This window comes from Electrophorus electricus, chromosome 6 (assembly GCF_041902795.1).
Source record: "Electrophorus electricus isolate QZ-2024a chromosome 6, ASM4190279v1, whole genome shotgun sequence".
NCBI classification, from domain to species: domain Eukaryota; kingdom Metazoa; phylum Chordata; class Actinopteri; order Gymnotiformes; family Gymnotidae; genus Electrophorus; species Electrophorus electricus.
Window position 1 is genome coordinate 33331245 of NC_137502.1, and position 23979 is coordinate 33355223.

Sequence of the window (23979 nt, forward strand, 5' to 3'; positions counted from 1 at the left end):
ACTAGGAGCATCTTAGATGACCGTGGACGCATTCAAATGGAGTGAGCCAATAGGACGAGTGCGTGAGCGAGTTGCGGGCGTATTCCGCCCATGTGAGGAATTTGTGCCAGTCAGTTTGTGAGGTACACTACAGGTGGAGGAACCTTCCGACCTCTTGAGTTACCCAGTCGACTGGGGATGATGACCAGAGGAGAGATTCATAGTTATATTCCTAGTTTACAAAACTGCCTCCAGACTTGATGTAAATTTGGAACCATGATCAGATCTCTTCTGGTAGACCAAATATGCAAAATACATAAGCCAACATGGCTTCTGCGGTTTCCAAGGCCATAGGCAAGTGAGGAAAAGGAATGAGGCGACATGTTAGACAGCTTGTCCACTACCAGCATTATGACCATGTTTCTCTCAGAGGCAGGTAAGTCTGTGATGAAGTCTGTTGCAATGTGAGTCCAGGGGCGATGTGGCGGGGACTGTAGCTTTCCAGCAGGGATAGTGCGATGGGTGCGTGACAGGGCACAGACTACACAAGACATCATGTAAAGCACGCATATCGTGAGGAAGGGAGGGCCACCAAAAGTTACGTGGTGCGACTGATACCCAGATGTCCGTTACATAAGGTCGTATGAGCCCATTCTAGTCATGTTCCTCTGTGGGAAGCTGAAATGTATTGTGTTTCTGGGGGGCATTCCTCTGGGCTAGGGTCATCCTTCAGAGCATTCTCCAGGTCGTCTTGGAAGCGCCAACGTATGGGAGCTAGGAAGCAGCTATTAGGCAGGATGGTCTCTCGATTTGGGTTGGTCTCTCTCTTGTCATAGATCTGTGACAAGGCATCTACCATTTGATTCTTGGAACCGGGTCTGTAAGACACAGTGAAGTTAAACCGGGAGACCACCTAGCTTGTCTTGGATTGAGTCATCGAGCTGACCGTAGGTACTCTTGGTTCGATGGTCTGTGTATACCAAGAAGGCGTGTTCAGCCCCTTCTAACCAGTGTCTCCATTGCTCTAGGGCAAATTTGACTGCGAGAATGGCGGCCCTTGGCTATCACCAGATCAAGTTTAAAAAGATTCTACTGCCTCAGTTTTTAATAAATTATATTGAAGTCCTTGTTTTTGGTAGTTGGTGATATTAGGGGTAAGGTTAAATTTGTTCAGCCTCTTCATGACGTAGATCCTTCACATATTTATTTTGTGTTAGCACCAAGCCAATATCTCCATTTATTCATCCAGCCCAATCACGTCTCTATTCTGTCTTGCACAGATGGAGGATATTTTGCCACCATCAGTAGAGTTCCTTTGATTTATGCATAAAGTCTTGGACATCATCTCACACACTACAATCCAGATCGCTTCCTTTCTCATTCGTGGTCTAGGTAGGTTTTTTTCCTCTGTCGAATGATCGCATCAATTTGTCTGGGAATGTAGCCCATGGATCATAAAGGTATCCATCCATTCTGTATGCGGGTTTTGGCAGCTGTTGGACGAGGTTGAGAATTAACTTGTAGGTGAAAGTGACTGCAAGAATGCAGGTGGTCCTGGGGAGGCATCAACAGAAGTGCTACTGGTTTCAGGAGCCTAGGCTGCAAATAAAATAAATAATTTTCTGTGTAAGAATACAATGTGAATGCTTTTATATTTTAGCTTTCTCTTGAATGCAGCCTACTATCTCAGCTCCCACGCAGCCAGGACTTTGCAGGCTTGAACTGAAAATCATATGTCGCCAGCCCAAGGGAATGGAAGGTCTCTTCTAGAATATCCTTCATCATCTCTGGAAGGTCAGGCAAGACCTCATTGATTGTGGTGTGTAATCATCTTTGCCCCAAGTCAGTCAGTCATTTCTGGAAGATTGTTTGTTGTAGTACAACTAAAAGGGGGGAGGGAAACAAAACAAAAAAACCTGCCCTTACATTGATCAAGTCAGTGCATTTAAGCCACCCCATTTGTTTTGAGAGCTTTCTTACATGGAATGTGTGAATTTTGGCATAGTTTCCACTACAGTGGCCAAGATAATGGGTCCTTTGCCAACACACCAATTCAGTGGAATGACTGTGCCCGTTAACAATGTATGATGGTAACAGAATAAGCTACCAAGTAGTTCATGGTAAGGCATTGCAGCCTTGAACTCTCATTGGGAATAACAACTCTCCTCTGTGCCAAAAGAAAGCCAAATGTACAACGAATATGCCTACGCTAATCGTGAGGCATCAGGAAAATGCACACAATCTAAACAAGACTATAGTTTAGTAAATGATGAATGCTAAAAATAATAGTTGATTGACCACTTCTGAAACGCACGCTGTAGAAAATAAAAAATGTTGTTTTTACGAAGAAAAAACAAAACAAAACCTAGAACCTGTGATTTTTGCTGAGATATTCTGACAATACAGTAACCATGTAAACAACTTTACAGAACAATTTATAAATTGTACAGTTTATAACTAGTGCAATTGACAAAAAAGTACATTTAGAACCAATAAATCCAATAGCGTTTTTTTTTTTTGATAAATTAACATGATCACACTGTTAAGAGAATCATTTCAGTAATACTTCTATGCAGGTGGCATATCAAACAGCAGTATTTAATTGTCAAATCCTCATTATATGACTCATTTAACTGTTTTTTTTTGTTTGTTTGTTTGTTTGTTTTTTAAATAATGTACTGTCACTTGCTTTTATAATGTACTATACCTCAACACTACAGGCAGAATAGGAGCATCTTAGATGACCGTGGACGCATTCAAAGGGAGTGAGCCAAGTGGAGGAGTGCGTGAGCGAGTTGCGGGCGTATTCCGCCCATGTGAGGAATTTGTGCCAGTCAGTTTGTGAGGTACACTACAGGTGGAGGAACCTTCCGACCTCTTGAATTACCCAGTCGACTGGGGATGATGACCAGAGGAGAGATTCATAGTTATATTCCTAGTTTACAAAACTGCCTCCAGACTTGATGTAAATTTGGAACCATGATCAGATCTCTTCTGGTAGACCAAATATGCAAAATACATAAGCGAACATGGCTTCTGCGGTTTCCAAGGCCATAGGCAAGTGAGGAAAAGGAATGAGGCGACATGTTAGACAGCTTGTCCACTACCAGCATTATGACCATGTTTCTCTCAGAGGCAGGTAAGTCTGTGATGAAGTCTGTTGCAATGTGAGTCCAGGGGCGATGTGGCGGGGACTGTAGCTTTCCAGCAGGGATAGTGCGATGGGTGCGTGACAGGGCACAGACTACACAAGACATCATGTAAAGCACGCATATCGTGAGGAAGGGAGGGCCACCAAAAGTTACGTGGTGCGACTGATACCCAGATGTCCGTTACATAAGGTCGTATGAGCCCATTCTAGTCATGTTCTTCTGTGGGAAGCTGAAATGTATTGTGTTTCTGGGGGGCATTCCTCTGGGCTAGGGTCATCCTTCAGAGCATTCTCCAGGTCGTCTTGGAAGCGCCAACGTATGGGAGCTAGGAAGCAGCTATTAGGCAGGATGGTCTCTCGATTTGGGTTGGTCTCTCTCTTGTCATAGATCTGTGACAAGGCATCTACCATTTGATTCTTGGAACCGGGTCTGTAAGACACAGTGAAGTTAAACCGGGAGACCACCTAGCTTGTCTTGGATTGAGTCATCGAGCTGACCGTAGGTACTCTAGGTTCGATGGTCTGTGTATACCAAGAAGGCGTGTTCAGCCCCTTCTAACCAGTGTCTCCATTGCTCTAGGGCAAATTTGACTGCGAGAATGGCGGCCCTTGGCTATCACCAGATCAAGTTTAAAAAGATTCTACTGCCTCAGTTTTTAATAAATTATATTGAAGTCCTTGTTTTTGGTAGTTGGTGATATTAGGGGTAAGGTTAAATTTGTTCAGCCTCTTCATGACGTAGATCCTTCACATATTTATTTTGTGTTAGCACCAAGCCAATATCTCCATTTATTCATCCAGCCCAATCACGTCTCTATTCTGTCTTGCACAGATGGAGGATATTTTGCCACCATCAGTAGAGTTCCTTTGATTTATGCATAAAGTCTTGGACATCATCTCACACACTACAATCCAGATCGCTTCCTTTCTCATTCGTGGTCTAGGTAGGTTTTTTTCCTCTGTCGAATGATCGCATCAATTTGTCTGGGAATGTAGCCCATGGATCATAAAGGTATCCATCCATTCTGTATGCGGGTTTTGGCAGCTGTTGGACGAGGTTGAGAATTAACTTGTAGGTGAAAGTGACTGCAAGAATGCAGGTGGTCCTGGGGAGGCATCAACAGAAGTGCTACTGGTTTCAGGAGCCTAGGCTGCAAATAAAATAAATAATTTTCTGTGTAAGAATACAATGTGAATGCTTTTATATTTTAGCTTTCTCTTGAATGCAGCCTACTATCTCAGCTCCCACGCAGCCAGGACTTTGCAGGCTTGAACTGAAAATCATATGTCGCCAGCCCAAGGGAATGGAAGGTCTCTTCTAGAATATCCTTCATCATCTCTGGAAGGTCAGGCAAGACCTCATTGATTGTGGTGTGTAATCATGTTTGCCCCAAGTCAGTCAGTCATTTCTGGAAGATTGTTTGTTGTAGTACAACTAAAAGGGGGGAGGGAAACAAAACAAAAAAACCTGCCCTTACATTGATCAAGTCAGTGCATTTAAGCCACCCCATTTGTTTTGAGAGCTTTCTTACATGGAATGTGTGAATTTTGGCATAGTTTCCACTACAGTGGCCAAGATAATGGGTCCTTTGCCAACACACCAATTCAGTGGAATGACTGTGCCCGTTAACAATGTATGATGGTAACAGAATAAGCTACCAAGTAGTTCATGGTAAGGCATTGCAGCCTTGAACTCTCATTGGGAATAACAACTCTCCTCTGTGCCAAAAGAAAGCCAAATGTACAACGAATATGCCTACGCTAATCGTGAGACATCAGGAAAATGCACACAATCTAAACAAGACTATAGTTTAGTAAATGATGAATGCTAAAAATAATAGTTGATTGACCACTTCTGAAACGCACGCTGTAGAAAATAAAAAATGTTGTTTTTACGAAGAAAAAACAAAACAAAACCTAGAACCTGTGATTTTTGCTGAGATATTCTGACAATACAGTAACCATGTAAACAACTTTACAGAACAATTTATAAATTGTACAGTTTATAACTAGTGCAATTGACAAAAAAGTACATTTAGAACCAATAAATCCGATAGCGTTTTTTTTTTTTTGATAAATTAACATGATCACACTGTTAAGAGAATCATTTCAGTAATACTTCTATGCAGGTGGCATATCAAACAGCAGTATTTAATTGTCAAATCCTCATTATATGACTCATTTAACTGTTTTTTTTTGTTTGTTTGTTTGTTTGTTTTTTAAATAATGTACTGTCACTTGCTTTTATAATGTACTATACCTCAACACTACAGGCAGAATAGGAGCATCTTAGATGACCGTGGACGCATTCAAAGGGAGTGAGCCAAGTGGAGGAGTGCGTGAGCGAGTTGCGGGCGTATTCCGCCCATGTGAGGAATTTGTGCCAGTCAGTTTGTGAGGTACACTACAGGTGGAGGAACCTTCCGACCTCTTGAGTTACCCAGTCGACTGGGGATGATGACCAGAGGAGAGATTCATAGTTATATTCCTAGTTTACAAAACTGCCTCCAGACTTGATGTAAATTTGGAACCATGATCAGATCTCTTCTGGTAGACCAAATATGCAAAATACATAAGCGAACATGGCTTCTGCGGTTTCCAAGGCCATAGGCAAGTGAGGAAAAGGAATGAGGCGACATGTTAGACAGCTTGTCCACTACCAGCATTATGACCATGTTTCTCTCAGAGGCAGGTAAGTCTGTGATGAAGTCTGTTGCAATGTGAGTCCAGGGGCGATGTGGCGGGGACTGTAGCTTTCCAGCAGGGATAGTGCGATGGGTGCGTGACAGGGCACAGACTACACAAGACATCATGTAAAGCACGCATATCGTGAGGAAGGGAGGGCCACCAAAAGTTACGTGGTGCGACTGATACCCAGATGTCCGTTACATAAGGTCGTATGAGCCCATTCTAGTCATGTTCCTCTGTGGGAAGCTGAAATGTATTGTGTTTCTGGGGGGCATTCCTCTGGGCTAGGGTCATCCTTCAGAGCATTCTCCAGGTCGTCTTGGAAGCGCCAACGTATGGGAGCTAGGAAGCAGCTATTAGGCAGGATGGTCTCTCGATTTGGGTTGGTCTCTCTCTTGTCATAGATCTGTGACAAGGCATCTACCATTTGATTCTTGGAACCGGGTCTGTAAGACACAGTGAAGTTAAACCGGGAGACCACCTAGCTTGTCTTGGATTGAGTCATCGAGCTGACCGTAGGTACTCTAGGTTCGATGGTCTGTGTATACCAAGAAGGCGTGTTCAGCCCCTTCTAACCAGTGTCTCCATTGCTCTAGGGCAAATTTGACTGCGAGAATGGCGGCCCTTGGCTATCACCAGATCAAGTTTAAAAAGATTCTACTGCCTCAGTTTTTAATAAATTATATTGAAGTCCTTGTTTTTGGTAGTTGGTGATATTAGGGGTAAGGTTAAATTTGTTCAGCCTCTTCATGACGTAGATCCTTCACATATTTATTTTGTGTTAGCACCAAGCCAATATCTCCATTTATTCATCCAGCCCAATCACGTCTCTATTCTGTCTTGCACAGATGGAGGATATTTTGCCACCATCAGTAGAGTTCCTTTGATTTATGCATAAAGTCTTGGACATCATCTCACACACTACAATCCAGATCGCTTCCTTTCTCATTCGTGGTCTAGGTAGGTTTTTTTCCTCTGTCGAATGATCGCATCAATTTGTCTGGGAATGTAGCCCATGGATCATAAAGGTATCCATCCATTCTGTATGCGGGTTTTGGCAGCTGTTGGACGAGGTTGAGAATTAACTTGTAGGTGAAAGTGACTGCAAGAATGCAGGTGGTCCTGGGGAGGCATCAACAGAAGTGCTACTGGTTTCAGGAGCCTAGGCTGCAAATAAAATAAATAATTTTCTGTGTAAGAATACAATGTGAATGCTTTTATATTTTAGCTTTCTCTTGAATGCAGCCTACTATCTCAGCTCCCACGCAGCCAGGACTTTGCAGGCTTGAACTGAAAATCATATGTCGCCAGCCCAAGGGAATGGAAGGTCTCTTCTAGAATATCCTTCATCATCTCTGGAAGGTCAGGCAAGACCTCATTGATTGTGGTGTGTAATCATGTTTGCCCCAAGTCAGTCAGTCATTTCTGGAAGATTGTTTGTTGTAGTACAACTAAAAGGGGGGAGGGAAACAAAACAAAAAAACCTGCCCTTACATTGATCAAGTCAGTGCATTTAAGCCACCCCATTTGTTTTGAGAGCTTTCTTACATGGAATGTGTGAATTTTGGCATAGTTTCCACTACAGTGGCCAAGATAATGGGTCCTTTGCCAACACACCAATTCAGTGGAATGACTGTGCCCGTTAACAATGTATGATGGTAACAGAATAAGCTACCAAGTAGTTCATGGTAAGGCATTGCAGCCTTGAACTCTCATTGGGAATAACAACTCTCCTCTGTGCCAAAAGAAAGCCAAATGTACAACGAATATGCCTACGCTAATCGTGAGGCATCAGGAAAATGCACACAATCTAAACAAGACTATAGTTTAGTAAATGATGAATGCTAAAAATAATAGTTGATTGACCACTTCTGAAACGCACGCTGTAGAAAATAAAAAATGTTGTTTTTACGAAGAAAAAACAAAACAAAACCTAGAACCTGTGATTTTTGCTGAGATATTCTGACAATACAGTAACCATGTAAACAACTTTACAGAACAATTTATAAATTGTACAGTTTATAACTAGTGCAATTGACAAAAAAGTACATTTAGAACCAATAAATCCAATAGCGTTTTTTTTTTTTTTGATAAATTAACATGATCACACTGTTAAGAGAATCATTTCAGTAATACTTCTATGCAGGTGGCATATCAAACAGCAGTATTTAATTGTCAAATCCTCATTATATGACTCATTTAACTGTTTTTTTTTGTTTGTTTGTTTGTTTGTTTTTTAAATAATGTACTGTCACTTGCTTTTATAATGTACTATACCTCAACACTACAGGCAGAATAGGACCATCTTAGATGACCGTGGACGCATTCAAAGGGAGTGAGCCAAGTGGAGGAGTGCGTGAGCGAGTTGCGGGCGTATTCCGCCCATGTGAGGAATTTGTGCCAGTCAGTTTGTGAGGTACATTACTGGTGGAGGAACCTTCCGACCTCTTGAGTTACCCAGTCGACTGGGGATGATGACCAGAGGAGAGATTCATAGTTATATTCCTAGTTTACAAAACTGCCTCCTGACTTGATGTAAATTTGGATCCATGATCAGATCTCTTCTGGTAGACCAAATATGCAAAATACTTAAGTGAACATGGCTTCTGCGGTTTCCAAGGCCATAGGCAAGTGAGGAAAAGGAATGAGGCGACATGTTAGACAGCTTGTCCACTACCAGCATTATGACCATGTTTCTCTCAGAGGCAGGTAAGTCTGTGATGAAGTCTGTTGCAATGTGGGTCCAGGGGCGATGTGGCGGGGACTGTAGCTTTCCAGCAGGGATAGTGCGATGGGTGCGTGACTGGGCACAGACTACACAAGACATCATGTAAAGCACGCATATCGTGAGGAAGGGATGGCCACCAAAACTTACGTGGTGCGAGTGATACCCAGATGTCCGTTACATAATGTCGTATGAGCCCTTTCTAGTCATGTTCCTCTGTGGGAAGCTGAAATGTTTTGTGTTTCTGGGGGGCATTCCTCTGGGCTAAGTTCATCCTTCAGAGCATTCTCCAGGTCGTCTTGGAAGAGCCAACGTATGGGAGCTAGGAAGCAGCTATTAGGCAGGATGGTCTCTCTCTTGTCATAGATCTGTGACAAGGCATCTACCTTTTGATTCTTGGAACCGGGTCTGTAAGACACAGTGAAGTTAAACCGGGAGTCCACCTAGTTTGCTTTGGATTGAGTCATCGAGCTGACCGTAGGTACTCTAGGTTTCGATGGTCTGTGTATACCAAGAAGGGGTATTCAGCCACTTCTGACCAGTGTCTCCATTGCTCTAGGGCAAGTTTGACTGCGAGAATGGTGGCCCTTGGCTATCACCAGATCAAGTATAAAAAGATTCTACTGCATCAGTTTTTAATAAATTATATTGAAGTCCTTGTTTTTGGTAGTTGGTGATATTAGGGGTAAGGTTAAATTTGTTCAGCCTCTTCATGAAGTAGATCCTTCACATATTTATTTTGTGTTAGCACCAAGCTAATATCTCCATTTATTCATCCAGCCCAATCACGTCTCTATTCTGTCTTGCACAGATGGAGGATATTTTCCCACCATCAGTAGAGTTCCTTTGATTTATGCATAAAGTCTTGGACATCATCTCACACACTACAATCCAGATCGCTTCCTTTCTCATTCGTGGTCTAGGTAGGTTTTTTTCCTCTGTCGAATGATCGCATCAATTTGTCTGGGAATGTAGCCCATGGATCATAAAGGTATCCATCCATTCTGTATGAGGGTTTTGGCAGCTGTTGGACGAGGTTGAGAATGAACTTGTAGGTGAAAGTGACTGCAAGAATGCAGGTGGTCCTGGGGTGGCATCAACAGAAGTGCTACTGGTTTCAGGAGCCTAGGCTGCAAATAAAATAAATAATTTTCTGTGTAAGAATACAATGTGAATGCTTTTATATTTTAGCTTTCTCTTGAATGCAGCCTACTATCTCAGCTCCCACGCAGCCAGGACTTTGCAGGCTTGAACTGAAAATCATATGTCGCCAGCCCAAGGGAATGGAAGGTCTCCTCTAGAATATCCTTCATCATCTCTGGAAGGTCAGGCAAGACCTCATTGATTGTGGTGTGTAATCATGTTTGCCCCAAGTCAGTCAGTCATTTCTGGAAGATTGTTTGTTGTAGTACAACTAAAAGGGGGGAGGGAAACAAAACAAAAAAACCTGCCCTTACATTGATCAAGTCAGTGCATTTAAGCCACCCCATTTGTTTTGAGAGCTTTCTTACATGGAATGTGTGAATTTTGGCATAGTTTCCACTACAGTGGCCAAGATAATGGGTCCTTTGCCAACACACCAATTCAGTGGAATGACTGTGCCCGTTAACAATGTATGATGGTAACAGAATAAGCTACCAAGTAGTTCATGGTAAGGCATTGCAGCCTTGAACTATCATTGGGAATACCAACTCTCCTCTGTGCCAAAAGAAAGCCAAATGTATAACGAATATGCCTACGCTAATCGTGAGGCATCAGGAAAATGCACACAATCTAAACAAGACTATAGTTTAGTAAATGATGAATGCTAAAAATAATAGTTGATTGACCACTTCTGAAACGCACGCTGTAGAAAATAAAAAATGTTGTTTTTACGAAGAAAAAACAAAACAAAACCTAGAACCTGTGATTTTTGCTGAGATATTCTGACAATACAGTAACCATGTAAACAACTTTACAGAACAATTTATAAATTGTACAGTTTAAAACTAGTGCAATTGACAAAAAAGTACATTTAGAACCAATAAATCCAATAGAGTTTTTTTTTTTTTGATAAATTAACATGATCACACTGTTAAGAGAATCATTTCAGTAATACTTCTATGCAGGTGGCATATCAAACAGCAGTATTTAATTGTCGAATCCTCATTATATGACTCATTTAACTGTTTTTTTTTGTTTGTTTGTTTTTTAAATAATGTACTGTCACTTGCTTTTATAATGTACTATTCCTCAACACTACAGGCAGACTAGGAGCATCTTAGATGACCGTGGACGCATTCAAAGTTAGTGAGCCAAGTGGAGGAGTGCGTGAGCGAGTTGCGGGCGTATTCCGCCCATGTGAGGAATTTGTGCCAGTCAGTTTGTGAGGTACACTACTGGTGGAGGAACCTTCCGAGCTCTTGAGTTACCCAGTCGACTGAGGATGGTGACCAGAGGAGAGATTCATAGTTATATTCCTAGTTTACAAAACTGCCTCCAGACTTGATGTAAATTTGGAACCATGATCAGATCTCTTCTGGTAGACCAAATATGCAAAATACATAAGCGAACATGGCTTCTGCGGTTTCCAAGGCCATAGGCAAGTGAGGAAAAGGAATGAGGCGACATGTTAGACAGCTTGTCCACTACCAGCATTATGACCATGTTTCTCTCAGAGGCAGGTAAGTCTGTGATGAAGTCTGTTGCAATGTGGGTCCAGGGGCGATGTGGCGGGGACTGTAGCTTTCCAGCAGGGATAGTGCGATGGGTGCGTGACTGGGCACAGACTACACAAGACATCATGTAAAGCACGCATATCGTGAGGAAGGGAGGGCCACCAAAACTTACGTGGTGCGAGTGATACCCAGATGTCCGTTACATAAGGTTGTATGAGCCCATTCTAGTAATGTTCCTCTGTGGGAAGCTGAAATGTATTGTTTTTCTGGGGGGCATTCCTATGGGCTAGGGTCATCCTTCAGAGCATTCTCCAGGTCGTCTTGGAAGCGCCAACGTATGGGAGCTAGGAAGCAGCTATTAGGCAGGATGGTCTCTGGATTCGGGTTGGTCTCTCTCTTGTCATAGATCTGTGACAAGGCATCTACCTTTTGATTCTTGGAACCGGGTCTGTAAGACACAGTGAAGTTAAACCGGGAGACCACCTAGCTTGTCTTGGATTGAGTCATCGAGCTGACCGTAGGTACTCTAGGTTTCGATGGTCTGTGTATACCAAGAAGGGGTGTTCAGCCCCTTCTGACCAGTGTCTCCATTGCTCTAGGGCAAGTTTGACTGCGAGAATGGCGGCCCTTGGCTATCACCAGATCAAGTTTAAAAAGATTCTACTGCATCACTTTTTAATAAATTATATTGAAGTCCTTGTTTTTGGTAGTTGGTGATATTAGGGTTAAGGTTAAATTTGTTCAGCCTCTTCATGAAGTAGATCCTTCACATATTTATTTTGTGTTAGCACCAAGCTAATATCTCCATTTATTCATCCAGCCCAATCACGTCTCTATTCTGTCTTGCACAGATGGAGATTATTTTGCCACCATCAGTAGAGTTCCTTTGATTTATGCATAAAGTCTTGGACATCATCTCACACACTACAATCCAGATCGCTTTCTTTCTCATTCGTGGTCTAGGTAGGTTTTTTTCCTCTGTCAAATGATCGCGTCAATTTGTCTGGGAATGTAGCCCATGGATCATAAAGGTATCCATCCATTCTGTATGAGGGTTTTGGCAGCTGTTGGACGAGGTTGAGAATGAACTTGTAGGTGAAAGTGACTGCAAGAATGCAGGTGGTCCTGGGGTGGCATCAACAGAAGTGCTACTGGTTTCAGGAGCCTAGGCTGCAAATAAAATAAATAATTTTCTGTGTAAGAATACAATGTGAATGCTTTTATATTTTAGCTTTCTCTTGAATGCAGCCTACTATCTCAGCTCCCACGCAGCCAGGACTTTGCAGGCTTGAACTGAAAATCATATGTCGCCAGCCCAAGGGAATGGAAGGTCTCTTCTAGAATATCCTTCATCATCTCTGGAAGGTCAGGCAAGACCTCATTGATTGTGGTGTGTAATCATGTTTGCCCCAAGTCAGTCAGTCATTTCTGGAAGATTGTTTGTTGTAGTACAACTAAAAGGGGGGAGGGAAACAAAACAAAAAAACCTGCCCTTACATTGATCAAGTCAGTGCATATAAACCACCACATTTGTTTTGAGAGCTTTCTTAAATGGAATGTGTGAATTTTGGCATAGTTTCCACTACAGTGGCCAAGATAATGGGTCCTTTGCCAACACACCAATTCAGTGGAATGACTGTGCCCGTTAACAATGTATGATGGTAACCGAATAAGCTACCAAGTAGTTCATGGTATGGCATTGCAGCCTTGAACTCTCATTGTGAATACCAGCTCTGCTCTGTGCCAAAAGAAAGCCAAATGTATAACGAATATGCCTACGCTAATCGTGAGGCATCAGGAAAATGCACACAATCTAAACAAGACTATAGTTTAGTAAATGATGAATGCTAAAAATAATAGTTGATTGACCACTTCTGAAACGCACGCTGTAGAAAATAAAAAATGTTGTTTTTACGAAGAAAAAACAAAACAAAACCTAGAACCTGTGATTTTTGCTCAGATATTCTGACAATACAGTAACCATGTAAACAACTTTACAGAACAATTTATAAATTGTACAGTTTAAAACTAGTGCAATTGACAAAAAAGTGCATTTGGAACCAATAAATCCAATTGCCTTTTTTATGATAAATTAACATGATCACACTGTTAAGAGAATCATTTCAGTAATACTTCTATGCAGGTGGCATATCAAACAGCAGTATTTAATTGTGAAATTCTCATTATTTGACTCATTTAACTGTTTTTTTTTGTTTGTTTGTTTGTTTTTTAAATAATGTACTGTCACTTGCTTTTATAATGTACTATACCTCAACACTACAGGCAGAATAGGAGCATCTTAGATGACCGTGGACGCATTCAAAGGGAGTGAGCCAAGTGGAGGAGTGCGTGAGCGAGTTGCGGGCGTATTCCGCCCATGTGAGGAATTTGTGCCAGTCAGTTTGTGAGGTACACTACTGGTGGAGGAACCTTCCGACCTCTTGAGTTACCCAGTCGACTGGGGATGATGACCAGAGGAGAGATTCATAGTTATATTCCTAGTTTACAAAACTGCCTCCTGACTTGATGTAAATTTGGATCCATGATCTTATCTCTTCTGGTAGACCAAATATGCAAAATACTTAAGTGAACATGGCTTCTGCGGTTTCCAAGTCCATAGGCAAGTGAGGAAAAGGAATGAGGCGACATGTTAGACAGCTTGTCCACTACCAGCATTATGACCATGTTTCTCTCAGAGGCAGGTAAGTCTGTGATGAAGTCTGTTGCAATGTGGGTCCAGGGGCGATGTGGCGGGGACTGTAGCTTTCCAGCAGGGATAGTGCGATGGGTGCGTGACTGGGCACAGACTACACAAGATATCATGTAAAGCACGCATATCGTGAGGAAGGGATGGCCACCAAAAGTTACGTGGTGCGAGTGATACCCAGATGTCTGTTACATAATGTCGTATGAGCCCATTCTAGTCATGTTCCTCTGTGGGAAGCTGAAATGTATTGTGTTTCTGGGGGGCATTCCTCTGGGCTAAGTTCATCCTTCAGAGCATTCTCCAGGTCGTCTTGGAAGAGCCAACGTATGGGAGCTAGGAAGCAGCTATTAGGCAGGATGGTCTCTGGATTCGGGTTGGTCTCTCTCTTGTCATAGATCTGTGATAAGGCATCTACCTTTTGATTCTTGGAACCGGGTCTGTAAGACACAGTGAAGTTAAACCGGGAGACCACCTAGCTTGTCTTGGATTGAGTCATCGAGCTGACCGTAGGTACTCTATGTTTCGATGGTCTGTGTATACCAAGAAGGGGTGTTCAGCCCCTTCTAACCAGTGTCTCCATTGCTCTAGGGCAAGTTTGACTGCGAGAATGGCGGCCCTTGGCTATCACCAGATCAAGTTTAAAAAGATTCTACTGCATCAGTTTTTAATAAATTATATTGAAGTCCTTGTTTTTGGTAGTTGGTGATATTAGGGGTAAGGTTAAATTTGTTCAGCCTCTTCATGAAGTAGATCCTTCACATATTTATTTTGTGTTAGCACCAAGCCAATATCTCCATTTATTCATCCAGCCCAATCACGTCTCTATTCTGTCTTGCACAGATGGAGGATATTTTGCCACCATCAGTAGAGTTCCTTTGATTTATGCATAAAGTCTTGGACATCATCTCACACACTACAATCCAGATCGCTTCCTTTCTCATTCGTGGTCTAGGTAGGTTTTTTTCCTCTGTCGAATGATCGCATCAATTTGTTTGGGAATGTAGCCCATGGATCATAAAGGTATCCATCCATTCTGTATGCGGGTTTTGGCAGCTGTTGGACGAGGTTGAGAATTAACTTGTAGGTGAAAGTGACTGCAAGAATGCAGGTGGTCCTGGGGAGGCATCAACAGAAGTGCTACTGGTTTCAGGAGCCTAGGCTGCAAATAAAATAAATAATTTTCTGTGTAAGAATACAATGTGAATGCTTTTATATTTTAGCTTTCTCTTGAATGCAGCCTACTATCTCAGCTCCCACGCAGCCAGGACTTTGCAGGCTTGAACTGAAAATCATATGTCGCCAGCCCAAGGGAATGGAAGGTCTCTTCTAGAATATCCTTCATCATCTCTGGAAGGTCAGGCAAGACCTCATTGATTGTGGTGTGTAATCATGTTTGCCCCAAGTCAGTCAGTCATTTCTGGAAGATTGTTTGTTGTAGTACAACTAAAAGGGGGGGGGAAACAAAACAAAAAAACCTGCCCTTACATTGATCAAGTCAGTGCATATAAACCACCCCATTTGTTTTGAGAGCTTTCTTACATGGAATGTGTGAATTTTGGCATAGATTTCACTACAGTGGCCAAGATAATGGGTCCTTTGCCAACACACCAATTCAGTGGAATGACTGTGCCCGTTAACAATGTATGATGGTAACAGAATAAGCTACCAAGTAGTTCATGGTAAGGCATTGCAGCCTTGAACTCTCATTGTGAATACCAGCTCTCCTCTGTGCCAAAAGAAAGCCAAATGTATAACGAATATGCCTACGCTAATCGTGAGGCATCAGGAAAATGCACACAATCTAAACAAGACTATAGTTTAGTAAATGATAAATGCTAAAAATAATAGTTGATTGACCACTTCTGAAACGCACGCTGTAGAAAATAAAAAATGTTGTTTTTACGAAGAAAAAACAAAACAAAACCTAGAACCTGTGATTTTTGCTGAGATATTCTGACAATACAGTAACCATGTAAACAACTTTACAGAACAATTTGTAAATTGTACAGTTTAAAACTAGTGCAATTGACAAAAAAGTAGATTTAGAACCAATAAATCCAATAGCGTTTTTTTTTTTTGATAAATTAACATGATCACACTGTTAAGAGAATCATTTAAGTAATATTTCTATGCAGGTAGCATATCAAACAGCATTATTTAATTGTCAAATCCTCATTTTATGACTCATTTAACTGTTTTTTTTTGTTTGTTTGTTTTTTACATAATGTACTGTCACTTGCTTTTATAGTGTACTATTCCTCAACACTACAGGCAGACTAGGAGCATCTTAGATGACCGTGGATGCATTCAAATGGAGTGAGCCAAGTGGAGGAGTGCGTGAGCGAGTTGCGGGCGTATTCCGCCCATGTGAGGAATTTGTGCCATTCAGTTTGTGAGGTACACTACTGGTGGAGGAACCTTCCGACCTCTTGAGTTACCCAGTCGACTGGGGATGATGACCAGAGGAGCGATTCATAGTTATATTCCTAGTTTACAAAACTGCCTCCTGACTTGATGTAAATTTGGAACCATGATCAGATCTCTTCTGGTAGACCAAATATGCAAAATACATAAGCGAACATGGCTTCTGCGGTTTCCAAGGCCATAGGCAAGTGAGGAAAAGGAATTAGGCGACATGTTAGAGAGCTTGTCCACTACCAGCATTATGACCATGTTTCTCTCAGAGGCAGGTAAGTCTGTGATGAAGTCTGTTGCAATGTGGGTCCAGGGGCGATGTGGCGGGGACTGTAGCTTTCCAGCAGGGATAGTGCGATGGGTGCGTGACTGGGCACAGACTACACAAGACATCATGTAAAGCACGCATATCGTGAGGAAGGGATGGCCACCAAAACTTAAGTGGTGCGAGTGATACCCAGATGTCAGTTACTTAAGGTCGTATGAGCCCATTCTAGTAATGTTCCTCTGTGGGAAGCTGAAATGTATTGTTTTTCTGGGGCGCATTCCTCTGGGCTAGGGTCATCCTTCAGAGCATTCTCCAGGTCGTCTTGGAAGCGCCAACGTATGAGAGCTAGGAAGCAGCTATTAGGCAGGATGGTCTCTCTCTTGTCATAGATCTGTGACAAGGCATCTACCTTTTGATTCTTGGAACTGGGTCTGTAAGACACAGTGAAGTTAAACCGGGAGTCCACCTAGTTTGCTTTGGATTGAGTCATCGAGCTGACCGTAGGTACTCTAGGTTTCGATGGTCTGTGTATACCAAGAAGGGGTATTCAGCCACTTCTGACCAGTGTCTCCATTGCTCTAGGGCAAGTTTGACTGCGAGAATGGTGGCCCTTGGCTATCACCAGATCAAGTATAAAAAGATTCTACTGCATCAGTTTTTAATAAATTATATTGAAGTCCTTGTTTTTGGTAGTTGGTGATATTAGGGGTAAGGTTAAATTTGTTCAGCCTCTTCATGAAGTAGATCCTTCACATATTTATTTTGTGTTAGCACCAAGCTAATATCTCCATTTATTCATCCAGCCCAATCACGTCTCTATTCTGTCTTGCACAGATGGAGGATATTTTCCCACCATCAGTAGAGTTCCTTTGATTTATGCATAAAGTCTTGGACATCATCTCACACACTACAATCCAGATCGCTTCCTTTCTCATTCGTGGTCTAGGTAGGTTTTTTTCCTCTGTCGAATGATCGCATCAATTTGTCTGGGAATGTAGCCCATGGATCATAAAGGTATCCATGCATCCTGTATGAGGGTTTTGGCAGCTGTTGGACGAGGTTGAGAATTAACTTGTAGGTGAAAGTGACTGCAAGAATGCAGGTGGTGCTGGGGAGGCATCAACAGAAGTGCTACTGGTTTCAGGAGCCTAGGCTGCAAATAAAATAAATAATTTTCTGTATAAGAATACAATGTGAATGCTTTTATATTTTAGCTTTCTCTTGAACGCAGCCTACTATCTCAGCTCCCACGCAGCCAGGACTTTGCAGGCTTGAACTGAAAATCATATGTCGCCAGCCCAAGGGAATGGAAGGTCTCTTCTAGAATATCCTTCATCATCTCTGGAAGGTCAGGCAAGACCTCATTGATTGTGGTGTGTAATCATGTTTGCCCCAAGTCAGTCAGTCATTTCTGGAAGATTGTTTGTTGTAGTACAACTAAAAGGGGGGGAGGGAAACAAAACAAAAAAACCTGCCCTTACATTGATCAAGTCAGTGCATATAAACCACCCCATTTGTTTTGAGAGCTTTCTTACATGGAATGTGTGAATTTTGGCATAGTTTCCACTACAGTGGCCAAGATAATGGGTCCTTTGCCAACACACCAATTCAGTGGAATGACTGTGCCCGTTAACAATGTATGATGGTAACAGAATAAGCTACCAAGTAGTTCATGGTAAGGCATTGCAGCCTTGAACTCTCATTGTGAATACCAGCTCTCCTCTGTGCCAAAAGAAAGCCAAATGTATAACGAATATGCCTACGCTAATCGTGAGGCATCAGTAAAATGCACACAATCTAAACAAGACTATAGTTTAGTAAATGATAAATGCTAAAAATAATAGTTGATTGACCACTTCTGAAACGCACGCTGTAGAAAATAAAAAATGTTGTTTTTACGAAGAAAAAACAAAACACAACCTAGAACCTGTGATTTTTGCTGAGATATTCTGACAATACAGTAACCATGTAAACAACTTTACAGAACAATTTGTAAATTGTACAGTTTAAAACTAGTGCAATTGACAAAAAAGTAGATTTAGAACCAATAAATCCAATAGCGTTTTTTTTTTTGATAAATTAACATGATCACACTGTTAAGAGAATCATTTAAGTAAGATTTCTATGCAGGTAGCATATCAAACAGCATTATTTAATTGTCAAATCCTCATTTTATGACTCATTTAACTGGTTTTTTTTGTTTGTTTGTTTTTTACATAATGTACTGTCACTTGCTTTTATAGTGTACTATTCCTCAACACTACAGGCAGACTAGGAGCATCTTAGATGACCGTGGACGCATTCAAAGGGAGTGAGCCAAGTGGAGGAGTGCCTGAGCGAGTTGCGGGCGTATTCCGCCCATGTGAGGAATTTGTGCCAGTCAGTTTGTGAGGTACACTACTGGTGGAGGAACCTTCCGACCTCTTCAGTTACCCAGTCGACTGGGGATGATGACCAGAGGAGAGAATCATAGTTATATTCCTAGTTTACAAAACTGCCTCCAGACTTGATGTAAATTTGGAACCATGATCAGATCTCTTCTGGTAGACCAAATATGCAAAATACATAAGCGAACATGGCTTCTGCGGTTTCCAAGGCCATAGGCAAGTGAGGAAAAGGAATGAGGCGACATGTTAGACAGCTTGTCCACTACCAGCATTATGACCATGTTTCTCTCAGAGGCAGGTAAGTCTGTGATGAAGTCTGTTGCAATGTGGGTCCAGGGGCGATGTGGCGGGGACTGTAGCTTTCCAGCAGGGATAGTGCAATGGGTGCGTGACTGGGCACAGACTACACAAGACATCATGTAAAGCACGCATATCGTGAGGAAGGGATGGCCACCAAAACTTACGTGGTGCGAGTGATACCCAGATGTCAGTTACTTAAGGTCGTATGAGCCCATTCTAGTAATGTTCCTCTGTGGGAAGCTGAAATGTATTGTTTTTCTGGGGCGCATTCCTCTGGGCTAGGGTCATCCTTCAGAGCATTCTCCAGGTCGTCTTGGAAGCGCCAACGTATGAGAGCTAGGAAGCAGCTATTAGGCAGGATGGTCTCTCTCTTGTCATAGATCTGTGACAAGGCATCTACCTTTTGATTCTTGGAACCGGGTCTGTAAGACACAGTGAAGTTAAACCGGGAGACCACCTAGCTTGTCTTGGATTGAGTCATCGAGCTGACCGTAGGTACTCTAGGTTATTGATGGTCTGTGTATACCAAGAAGGGGTGTTCAGCACCTTCTAACCAGTGTCTCCATTGCTCTAGGGCAAGTTTGACTGCGAGAATGGCGGCCCTTGGATATCACCAGATCAAGTTTAAAAAGATTCTACTGCATCAGTTTTTAATAAATTATATTGAAGTCCTTGTTTTTGGTAGTTGGTGATATTAGGGGTAAGGTTAAATTTGTTCAGCCTCTTCATGAAGTAGATCCTTCACATATTTATTTTGTGTTAGCACCAAGCCAATATCTCCATTTATTCATCCAGCCCAATCACGTCTCTATTCTGTCTTGCACAGATGGAGGATATTTTGCCACCATCAGTAGAGTTCCTTTGATTTATGCATAAAGTCTTGCACATCATCTCACACACTACAATCCAGATCGCTTCCTTTCTCATTCGTGGTCTAGGTAGGTTTTTTTCCTCTGTCGAATTATCGCATCAATTTGTCTGGGAATGTAGCCCATGGTTCATAAAGGTATCCATCCATTCTGTATGCGGGTTTTGGCAGCTGTTGGACGAGGTTGAGAATTAACTTGTAGGTGAAAGTGACTGCAAGAATGCAGGTGGTCCTGGGGAGGCATCAACACAAGTGCTACTGGTTTCAGGAGCCTAGGCTGCAAATAAAATAAATAATTTTCTGTGTAAGAATACAATGTGAATGCTTTTATATTTTAGCTTTCTCTTGAATGCAGCCTACTATCTCAGCTCCCACACAGCCAGGACTTTGCAGGCTTGAACTGAAAATCATATGTCGCCAGCCCAAGGGAATGGAAGGTCTCTTCTAGAATATCCTTCATCATCTCTGGAAGGTCAGGCAAGACCTCATTGATTGTGGTGTGTGATCATGTTTGCCCCAAGTCAGTCAGTCATTTCTGGAAGATTGTTTGTTGTAGTACAACTAAAAGGGGGGGGGGGGTGAAACAAAACAAAAAAACCTGCCCTTACATTGATCAAGTGAGTGCATATAAACCACCCCATTTGTTTTGAGAGCTTTCTTACATGGAATGTGTGAATTTTGGCATAGTTTCCACTACAGTGGCCAAGATAATGGGTCCTTTGCCAACACACCAATTCAGTGGAATGACTGTGCCCGTTAACAATGTATGATGGTAACAGAATAAGCTACCAAGTAGTTCATGGTAAGGCATTGCAGCCTTGAACTCTCATTGTGAATACCAGCTCTCCTCTGTGCCAAAAGAAAGCCAAATGTATAACGAATATGCCTACGCTAATCGTGAGGCATCAGGAAAATGCACACAATCTAAACAAGACTATAGTTTAGTAAATGATAAATGCTAAAAATAATAGTTGATTGACCACTTCTGAAACGCACGCTGTAGAAAATAAAAAATGTTGTTTTTACGAAGAAAAAACAAAACACAACCTAGAACCTGTGATTTTTGCTGAGATATTCTGACAATACAGTAACCATGTAAACAACTTTACAGAACAATTTATAAATTGTACAGTTTAAAACTAGTGCAATTGACAAAAAAGTGCATTTGGAACCAATAAATCCAATTGCCTTTTTTATGATAAATTAACATGATCACACTGTTAAGAGAATCATTTCAGTAATATTTCTATGCAGTTGGCATATCAAACAGCATTATTTAATTGTCAAATCCTCATTATATGACTCATTTAACTGTTTTTTTGTTTGTTTGTTTGTTTGTTTTTTAAATAATGTACTGTCACTTGCTTTTATAATGTACTATTCCTCAACACTACAGGCAGACTAGGAGCATCTTAGATGACCGTGGACGCATTCAAAGGGAGTGAGCCAAGTGGAGGAGTGCGTGAGCGAGTTGCGGGCGTATTCCGCCCATGTGAGGAATTTGTGCCAGTCAGTTTGTGAGGTACACTACTGGTGGAGGAACCTTCCGACCTCTTGTGTTACCCAGTCGACTGGGGATGATGACCAGAGGAGCGATTCATAGTTATATTCCTAGTTTACAAAACTGCCTCCTGACTTGATGTAAATTTGGAACCATGATCAGATCTCTTCTGGTAGACCAAATATGCAAAATACATAAGTGAACATGGCTTCTGCGGTTTCCAAGGCCATAGGCAAGTGAGGAAAAGGAATGAGGCGACATGTTAGACAGCTTGTCCACTACCAGCATTATGACCATGTTTCTCTCAGAGGCAGGTAAGTCTGTGATGAAGTCTGTTGCAATGTGGGTCCAGGGGCGATGTGGCGGGGACTGTAGCTTTCCAGCAGGGATAGTGCGATGGGTGCGTGACTGGGCACAGACTACACAAGACATCATGTAAAGCACGCATATCGTGAGGAAGGGAGGGCCACCAAAACTTATGTGGTGCGAGTGATACCCAGATGTCCGTTACATAAGGTCGTATGAGCCCATTCTAGTAATGTTCCTCTGTGGGAAGCTGAAATGTATTGTTTTTCTGGGGGGCATTCCTCTGGGCTAGGGTCATCCTTCAGAGCATTCTCCAGGTCGTCTTGGAAGCGCCAACGTATGGGAGCTAGGAAGCAGCTATTAGGCAGGATGGTCTCTGGATTCGGGTTGGTCTCTCTCTTGTCATAGATCTGTGACAAAGCATCTACCTTTTGATTCTTGGAACCGGGTCTGTAAGACACAGTGAAGTTAAACCGGGAGACCACCTAGCTTGTCTTGGATTGAGTCATCGAGCTGACCGTAGGTACTCTAGGTTTCGATGGTCTGTGTATACCAAGAAGGGGTGTTCAGCCCCTTCTGACCAGTGTCTCCATTGCTCTAGGGCAAGTTTGACTGCGAGAATGGCGGCCCTTGGCTATCACCAGATCAAGTTTAAAAAGATTCTACTGCATCAGTTTTTATAAATTATATTGAAGTCCTTGTTTTTGGTAGTTGGTGATATTAGGGGTAAGGTTAAATTTGTTCAGCCTCTTCATGAAGTAGATCCTTCACATATTTATTTTGTGTTAGCACCAAGCTAATATCTCCATTTATTCATCCAGCCCAATCACGTCTCTATTCTGTCTTGCACAGATGGAGATTATTTTGCCACCATCAGTAGAGTTCCTTTGATTTATGCATAAAGTCTTGGACATCATCTCACACACTACAATCCAGATCGCTTTCTTTCTCATTCGTGGTCTAGGTAGGTTTTTTTCCTCTGTCAAATGATCGCGTCAATTTGTCTGGGAATGTAGCCCATAGATCATAAAGGTATCCATCCATTCTGTATGAGGGTTTTGGCAGCTGTTGGACGAGGTTGAGAATGAACTTGTAGGTGAAAGTGACTGCAAGAATGCAGGTGGTCCTGGGGAGGCATCAACAGAAGTGCTACTGGTTTCAGGAGCCTAGGCTGCAAATAAAATAAATAATTTTCTGTGTAAGAATACAATGTGAATGCTTTTATATTTTAGCTTTCTCTTGAACGCAGCCTACTATCTCAGCTCCCACGCAGCCAGGACTTTGCAGGCTTGAACTGAAAATCATATGTCGCCAGCCCAAGGGAATGGAAGGTCTCTTCTAGAATATCCTTCATCATCTCTGGAAGGTCAGGCAAGACCTCATTGATTGTGGTGTGTAATCATGTTTGCCCCAAGTCAGTCAGTCATTTCTGGAAGATTGTTTGTTGTAGTACAACTAAAAGGGGGGAGGGAAACAAAACAAAAAAACCTGCCCTTACATTGATCAAGTCAGTGCATATAAACCACCCCATTTGTTTTGAGAGCTTTCTTACATGGAATGTGTGAATTTTGGCATAGTTTCCACTACAGTGGCCAAGATAATGGGTCCTTTGCCAACACACCAATTCAGTGGAATGACTGTGCCCGTTAACAATGTATGATGGTAACAGAATAAGCTACCAAGTAGTTCATGGTAAGGCATTGCAGCCTTGAACTCTCATTGTGAATACCAGCTCTCCTATGTGCCAAAAGAAAGCCAAATGTATAACGAATATGCCTACGCTAATCGTGAGGCATCAGGAAAATGCACACAATCTAAACAAGACTATAGTTTAGTAAATGATAAATGCTAAAAATAATAGTTGATTGACCACTTCTGAAACGCACGCTGTAGAAAATAAAAAATGTTGTTTTTACGAAGAAAAAACAAAACACAACCTAGAACCTGTGATTTTTGCTGAGATATTCTGACAATACAGTAACCATGTAAACAACTTTACAGAACAATTTATAAATTGTACAGTTTAA